The sequence below is a fragment of the Leptonychotes weddellii genome, chromosome 1 (genome assembly GCF_054177405.1).
Source record: "Leptonychotes weddellii isolate Sample4059 chromosome 1, ASM5417740v2, whole genome shotgun sequence".
Classification (NCBI taxonomy): Eukaryota; Metazoa; Chordata; class Mammalia; order Carnivora; family Phocidae; genus Leptonychotes; species Leptonychotes weddellii.
Window position 1 is genome coordinate 187,176,217 of NC_138369.1, and position 8,554 is coordinate 187,184,770.

The 8,554-nt window shown below is 47.0% G+C and overlaps 1 protein-coding gene across 2 annotated transcripts in view; it reads right to left on the reverse strand.

Annotated features, from left to right (window-relative positions):
• The window catches only part of PSMG1 (proteasome assembly chaperone 1), a 475,801-nt gene that overhangs the window by 226,771 nt on the left and 240,476 nt on the right, over window positions 1-8,554 (reverse strand). The gene's annotated exons all lie outside the window — the stretch shown is intronic.

The window sequence follows — 8,554 nt, forward strand, 5'->3', positions numbered from 1 at the left end:
CACTGGTAAACCAGGGATTCAGGGATAACAGGGTGTGATCTGCTTATCACAGGACAGGGGCAGCGCCGCTGATATCTGCGAAATAGTTTGTAAACTGTGAAGGGCCCCACACAAGCAAAGTGCCCTTCGGTTTGCGTTGGTGGGAAAACACTCTTCACTGAAAATTTTGGAAGATTTTAGTCTTGAATCCCCTAGAAGTTTGTTCTGTGACTTTGGGCAAGTCGCTTAAACTGGAGACAGTAATGCAATCCCAAATAAGGAATATCGTAGAAGGTAAGTCTAGGAAAGCTACAGAGTACTACATAAATGCAAGATTCTTTTTAAAAAATATTTTATTTATTTATTTGAGAGAGAGAGCGAGCAAGTGCATGAGCTGGAGGGAGAGGGAGAAAGAATCGGAAGAAGACTTCTTGCTGAGCATAGAGCCCAACGTGGGGCTCAATCTCACGACCCTGAGATCATGACCTGGGCTGAAATCAAGAGTCGGATGTTTAACTGATTGAGCCACCCAGGAGTCCCCATAAATGCAAGATTCTACCATTATTATAGTTTTTTTTTTCTATTTCAGCAAAATATTATAAAGGACATGGCATAATGTAGTCACATCTTATTCTGGGTAAAACTTTTATCATATGCATCCATACTCACTAGCCAACATTCTACTCATTGGTTGGAAAGGTGATGAAAATTCACCCTCGGAATTCATTAATGTCATTTACCCAACAAGTATTTATTGAGTCCTGTGTGTCAGGGATTGTTCTGCACATTGCAGAAAAGTAGTGAACAAAACAGATATAGTCCATGCCCTAATGGAGCAGAATTTATGCTGGAGAGATAGAGAATGAGTTGGGTAAAAAAAAGTGAGCTGTAAAGAATAGTAAATAATGCTATGGGCTTAAGAAGAAACCAATCATGTGGGTCTGATGGAATTGGTTGAAATTTTCGATGGGGTAGCCAGGGAAGATCTCAGCAAAGGTGACTAATGGAGATCAGAGGCAGTAAGGAAAAGGAACCACGTGGTGTCTGGGGAAGAGCTCTCCCAGGAGAGGAAGGAGGTGCCTGGTGTTCAGGGGAGGCCAGAGGCTGGTGCCCGGAGGAGGTCCAGGATGGAGGAGGGAGGGAAGATGACAGAGATGGTAGAAAGTCAGGTCACGGGGCGTTAGGGGGCCTGGTGGGCACTTGACCTTTTCCTTGGAGTCACATGGGGCCGTTGGAGGGTTTTCACTGAGGAAGGACAGTTATGCCTGATGTTTTAACAGCATTCCTCTGGCTGCTGTGGCGAGAACAGACATGATGTCTAGAAGTCTTTAGAAATGAGTGTAAGTATTTGAATTCAGAAGTTATACTGGAAGTCATTTAAAATGGTCAGATGATGTCAATTATATCTTAATAAAACTGGAATGAATGAATGATAGGTAGAGAATAGATAGACAGATAAAGTGGTGGCTTTTTCCCCTAAACTAGAGCAAGTGATTCTTGCAGAGAAATAGTCTACTCATTTTTCTACACAAATGCCAAAGTGCATGGTGAAAATAAAGAAACAAGAAGGCACAACTTGCCAAGTTGAGTCAAACAATCTTCTGGCTCCCAAGCTCAAGTTAGCAGCACTCAAGCTTAGAAAGAGACCAGTTTCCTCGGTTTCCCTCCCACGAGGGGAGCTCGGCTGCTTCTGGGGTGGCCACCGCCGGAAGAAAAAGAAGAATCGCAGAAGCCCTGGTGGGCGGTCGGGTGGGCGGCTGGGTGCAGCCCAGCCCAGCCCCGTCCTGCCTGGCATGACTTTGCCTCTTCGTCTCCTGCTCGGGCTGGTCCAGGGAAAGAACAACAGGAGTGAGCCCGCTCTGGGCGCTAAAGATGACGTGAGCTTCATTGTGCAGGCCAGCAGTTTTGCAGGTACCTGCAAATAGAAACTAGACATGGGATAGAGAAGTATATATTGGCCACAAAAAGGAATGAACACTGACACTCGCTATGACATGGATGCCCCTTGAGAACATGAGGCCGAGTGACAGAAGCCCATCACAACAAGCCACATATTGTACGATCCCTTCATGAGAAATGTCCACGAGAGACACGTCTAGAGACAGAAAGCAGATTGGCCGCTATTTAGGACTTAAGGACAGTGGGGTGACAGCGAATGGAAACAGGGTTTCTCGGGTGCCTGGGTGGCTCAGTCGGTGAAGTGTCTGCCTTCAGCTCAGGTCATGATCTCAGGGTCCTGGGATCGAGCCCCGCGTGTCAGGCTCCCTGCTCAGCGGGGAGTCTACTTCTCCCTCTCCCTCTGCCTCTCCCCCAGCTTGTTCTCTTTCCCTCTCTCAAATAAATAAATAAATAAAATCTTAAAAAAAGAAAAGGAAACAGGCTTTCTTCTTATGGTGATGAAATGTTCTAAAATTGACTGGGGTGGTGGTTGCACAACTCGGTGAATATTCTAAAATTGGCTGAATTGTGTACTTTAAACGGCTCAGTTTTATGGTATGCGAATTCTATCTCAATAGAGGTGTTTGTGTGTGCACAAAAACGCATATGTACACATACATGCACACACACACAAACACAATGCTTTTTTGTGACTTTTAAAACATGTTAATAATCCCCAGTGGGAGTATTTATGCCTAGCCAGGAGATCCTTTTAAAAACGCATTTTGGGGCACCTGGGTGGCTCTGTCGGTCGAGTGTCTGACCCTTGATTTCGGCTCAGGTCATGATCTCAGGGTCGTGAGACTGAGCCCCTTGTCGAACTCTTGTCCCTCTCCCCCTGCTCCTCTCCCCACTCAAGCATGCACTCTCTCTCTCTCTCTCTCTCTCTCGCTCAAATAAATAAATAAAATCTTTTAAAAAATTTAAGTGCTTTTTGAACACCCACTGTCACACAAGAAAGGATAGTTTGAAGATGCTGCAAGATGACCAAGATGACACAGTCTTTGCCTGTGACATGGCTCTTGGCTCTCTGTGGGTGGGGAAAGGCCTGGGACAAATGTCCCACCTGGGACCAGCTACATCATTTGCAGGGCCCAGTGCAAGAGGCAAATGGACCTCTTGTTTAAGACAGTTACTAGGAATTACAAGATGCCAGTGGGAGCCTGGTCCTACCACCTGTCCCTTTCTCCAGCTATGGAGTTGGGGGGGTGGGCGGGGATGGGAATGTTCTTACAGCGTGAACCAGCAAGTCAGCTCTGCTTTGTTTTGATGAAGGGGTATTTCTTTGCCAGAACAGGGAGCTCCTATGATATTCTGTGAGACTCTTCCAAAAGACGGGTGTTGATGATTCTCTCCCTTGACACCTAAGAGTGGAAGGTTGGTGTTCCTCCTCATCTTCAACCTGAACCGAAGTGCAGGTTCAAGTGCAGTGGTGAAGTTTGGCATTTAGAGGTAAAGAAAGCATTCGCTTGGAGGAAAGTACATGAGGAGGTGTGATTTCCACACCAGCTACAAGCAAGAGGTACTAATAGCTCAGTGGGTCTGAAATAGACATAGAGACCACAATTCCCAAGTGCAAAGAAGTGGGGGAAAATCTTGCCGCAATTGGAAAGCCATTCCTCAAAAGAATGGACATCACATAAATATCCCAATGTCTTAGTGATTTATTCCCATGCCTGCTGAAGCGTATTACAGTATTTAGCTTTAAAACATTAATCTGGGTTTCAGTTTGTCACCAAAGTGGCATGTCAATTAACCTTCCTTAATCATTTGCTAGGCTGACGGGCACAATGATGACTAACTCTTTGCTTGTGTGAAGACCAGTGGTTCAGTGTTCCAGTTTGCAAGGTAAATAGTCAAGCTGATGCTCTGAGCATTATCCAGTTCAGTGCATACTGTGGGAATCATTTTTGTGATTCAGAAAAAAACATACACAGCTACAAAATCATATATCTGTGCAGGTCTGACTCACACTTCAGACGCATTTATTTAGGGATTATCAATTTTGCAGAATACAAAGGGTCCCTCTTGCTATTTTTGTTGTCCAGACTTGCTTAAAGCATGTCATCATGCAGTTTAATATCACGGTGGATACTGAGGGTGGTTTGTATACGCCAAGAGTACTGCCTTATAAGGGAGGCAGTAGGGGAGGTGGGCCTAGAAATAGCCCCAGCCCCAGCCCTGCTAAGAAATAGCCCCATGACCGTGGGCAAGGAATTGATCCTCCTTGGGCCTCAGTTTCCTTATAAAAACAGGAGCTGGCCTCACTTATCAGATCTCTAAAGTTTTTTCCAGCTGTAAAATTCAGTGTTTCATTCCACCACCAAAGACAAGAGAATTATGGTGAAGGGAACAATGGGCTCCTATTGATGGCATTGGTCTTGATCTTATTCCTTGTTGTGAACCAAAGTTCTGCTCAGAGTGAAGAGCAAGGCAGCCATCGGAGATGCTGGAAGGGATGGTGGGACCAAGCTCTCCAGGGTCAGAGAAATTGCTGCTTGTTTATCAACACACTCGGACTTAACTGTGTGCCCGGCATCCTTCCAAGTGCATAAGAAACACTAACTCATTTCAACCTCAGGCAGCCTGGGAGAAATCTCAGCACCGCTATTAATCAAACTTGACAGAGAAGGAAATTGAGGCCCAGAGAGCTTAAGTAACTTTCCCAGGGCCACAGTGGGTGCCTGGTGAAAGAGTGAGCTGGTATTTGACCCAGGGAGTCTGACCCTACAAGATACCCTTCAGAGGTTAAGATCATAGGCTCTACCATGCTCTTAATGCCTTCGTACCCACAGGGAATCCGAAGGACAAATGAGGCTGCCAACAGCAGAAGAAATTATAATGGGCCATCAGGAAAAGCTGCTGGTCTCCAGGATAGTCCCAGGCTTGCTATTCCAAAAAAATCTTCACAAAGAAGATAGACACCGCTTGCTCTTACATAGTTTGGGACCACCCTGTCGGGAGGCTGGGAGGCTGCTAGAGGACCCCAGCTTGCCCGGCATTCCTGGAACCTGTGCAAGGCTGCAAATGGGCAAGAGTGGAGGGCCACTTGGATAATACGTATGTGGTGTGCACATATAGAGGCGGGGGTATGTGGGTGAGAGCTTAACTTCATCCTTTCCTTGACCCCAACATGCATCAGTGGGTTAACTGGTGCTGCCAGGCACCGCCCACCAGGTGACTGCAGGATAAATGGTCAGCAGAGGAAAGGCAGGTGCCAGAATGTGCGTGAATTCAGTGATTTCTATCTCTAAGTGCATTTCCCCTCCCCACCCCACCCCCAGGATTTCCAAAGTCATGTGTGTGATTTTCACAGTATTGTGGACTCAGTTTTACTTCTTCAAGGGCGGGGACTAAGCCTCACTGGCCTTTGTCTGCTCAGCAGCTGACACTGTGTTTGCTGAATGAATAAATGATACACCGCAGACCAAATGACGTCTGTTTAGCTTACAAGTGGAAACCAGCACGTACTGTATGTTGACTACCAATTCGGATTTCAAGGTAAATACAGATGTGTTTCTAAGGAAGCATTTTTGGTTTGGGGGGTTTTTTGTTGTTTGTTTTTTTTTTCACAGAATGACTTAGTAAGCTAATCATTTTTAATAATTATGTCTAGATTCTAAAGAACTCTTATCTGCATTTTAGTCTCTAGACATTTAGCATTTAAACACATATGTTTGGGCGCCCGGGTGGCTCAGATGGTTAAGTGTCTGCCTTCGGCTCAGGTCATGATCCTGGAGTCCCGGGATCGAGTCCCGCATCGGGCTCCCTGCTCGGCGGGGAGTCTGCTTCTCCCTCTGACCCTCCTCCCTCTCCTGCTCTCTGTCTCTCATTCTCTCTCTCTCAAAAAAATAAATAAAATCTTTAAAAAAATAAAAAATAAAAAAAAATAAACACATATGTTCTACTGCAATACACCTTTTCTCTTCTATGAGCTTCCCTCTTTCTTAAGGGAAAGAGTTAAGACTGCTTTTCAGCTCAGTTTGACATAATGCATCTGATCATTTCGCCCCCTGTGCCTTCTGACTTTTCACTTCCTTCTAACACGTTTGACTTTTGATCTTGAAGCACAAGGGCCCGTACTTTTATTAGGGTTTAATTTACTGTAAAGCTTGGTGTTCCCTGTGAATCAAGCCATAATAGGTGAATAATCACAGGCTTCAGCCAGCCAGGTTTTAGTTCTGCTGAGTAACTAGGAAACCGACTAATAACAGGAAGGTTAAAAAAAATGTTGGGAACCCTGATATCGCCCCAGAGCTAGGATAACCCATTTTATTATGTGCACATGACTGTCCAAGTGTAGAAGGGGTTCAGCCATGGCATAGAACCCAGGGCACGGAGGTGTGTGGATGGGCCCAGCACTCTGCGGAAGGGAAAGCGAGGAGTGACAGGGGCTTGGGTTGGAGTCAAGATTTGGTGCTGGCATGTGACCCCACTTCTCTCCCCGCCTTCCACACCTCTTTCAGCTCCACCAGTTGTGCCTCTGGCCAGATTATTTTCTTTTTTTTTTTTTCTTTTAAGATTTTATTTATTTATTTGAGAGAGAGAATGAGATAGAGAGAGAAAGCATGAGAGGAGGGAGGGTCAGAGGGAGAAGCAGACTCCCTGCTGAGCAGGGAGCCCAATGTGGGACTCGATCCCGGGACTCCAGGATCATGACCTGAGCCGAAGGCAGTCACTTAACCAACTGAGCCACCCAGGCACCCTGGCCAGATTATTTTCAATAGGGCTTCATACATTACATCGGACAGGGTAGAGATGGTTTCTTTTTTCATGTATATGCTATTTTTACCCAAGGGTTTTTCGTAAGACGAAAAGGGAAGAGCTTAGGAAAAGAAACTTAATAGTTACATCATTTTGAGATTCTCTCTACCATGTACTCACGGCTCTGATAAATTCTTTACACATTTGGTTTTATGGAGAATGCTCATCCCAGCCTGATGACCTAGGTTCTATAATCACCTTTTCTACTGTAGAGGAGAGAACTGGCCCCAGACTTCACAAGTCAGAGCAGAAGGAAAAATCGTCGTCAGGGACGGATTGTCTCCCATACTTCTCTTTTGACATCTTACTGCTCAGATATGTTGGAACACTGCCCAGCCTGAGCAGAGCTCCCCTCCAAGCCCCCAGCCTGCACCAGCCCCTCCAGGAAGGAAGATGGCTTCCCAAAGAATCCGTGGACATCAAAAGACTCAGGGAGCCTCTGAGCTTGGACTGAATGCCTGCGGTCATGGCAGCAGGTGCTTACAGAAAAGGCAGTCCCAATTGGGGCAGCTGAACTTAACAGGATGGCTGTAGGCATCAAGCTTCTCGGACACTATCAAGGGATGAGTGAGTAGCCCGGGGGGGAAATATCCCGCTATTAGCTGAAGCTGCAGCTCAGATGAGTCAGTATTTTATGCTACATTGGGGGGAAAAAAAAGTAGCATACTCTTCACATCTCCATGGTAACTTACTATGGATCTGCATTCCATTTATGAAACTCCTTCTTGACCTATCTATGCTTTCTGGTCCAGGACTGAATATAAACTGAGAAGCCATCAGAATCAAATCAGTCTCCTAGAAATATCAATACTCCACTGCACCTGGGTTGTTTCCACTGTGTAGACCCTGCCTCGGCCCCAAGCAGTGGTGACACCTGAAAAGCCTCAGGTGCCTGGAAACATTACAGTGCAATAGTATCTCAATTATCCGGTAACTCCGGATTTAGGGTTGCCATGGAAACCGGGAGCCTTGGTAACAGAGAAGGGAGATGACTCCTCTTCCTTCCCAGCACTGCAGTCCCTGAGATACTCCAACTTTCAGTCCCCTGGCCTTCCCTAAGCCGGGCTGTTTTATTTTATACCACCTTCAGGAATCTAAATTTTTCTCCAAAATAATGAGAAGCTGAATAGGAAATGCACGCATTTCTAGGCACGGACTCAAGTATTTTCTGCTAGCAATAGAAACCAGCAGTAGGGGTGATGGTTTTGACCGTGATTGGGAGTCAGATAAACTTGCGTTTCAACCGTGAATTTCCCATTCATACGTTTTATGACCCGGCAAGTTATTTACCCTAAGGTTCAGTTCCCTCACACTTTAAGTGGGGACAGTCATGCTTTGGAGAATGATGAGCATTCGCCCGGAGCCGCTCAGCCAACGCTGGTTACCATCCAGGCACCGCTCAACTCTAGGGGGCGCCCCTCACACGACGCCGGAGGCTTGGGGCTTCCCGGAGCGGGGCAGGCTCAGTGACCCAGCCTAGGGCCCAGTTCGGACCTTTATCATCTCAGACGCATTTTAGAGGCTCTTCATGATAGAATGATGAGAAATCAAAGGCCATGAGGAGATTCGGGAATGGGGCTGGAGTGAGCCCCTTATTACCCAAGCCACTCGGTGCCACCACCCCTCGGGAAAAGGGGAGGAAAGCTAATCCTCCCAGAAGAGGCTCTCCTTCTGATCTCCCCGGGCTCACACCCGCGCGGGGCGCCGGGCCCCCAGTCCCTGGCCCACCGCGGTCCCAGAACAGCAGACGAGGGACAGAGCCAGGTGACAGCGGGCGCGGAGCGAGGTCCGGGCCGGAAGGAGCCGGCTCCGCCCCCGCTCCCCTCCCTTCTAGTCTCACTCCTCCTCTCTTCCCTCCCTCCCCTCCCTCCTC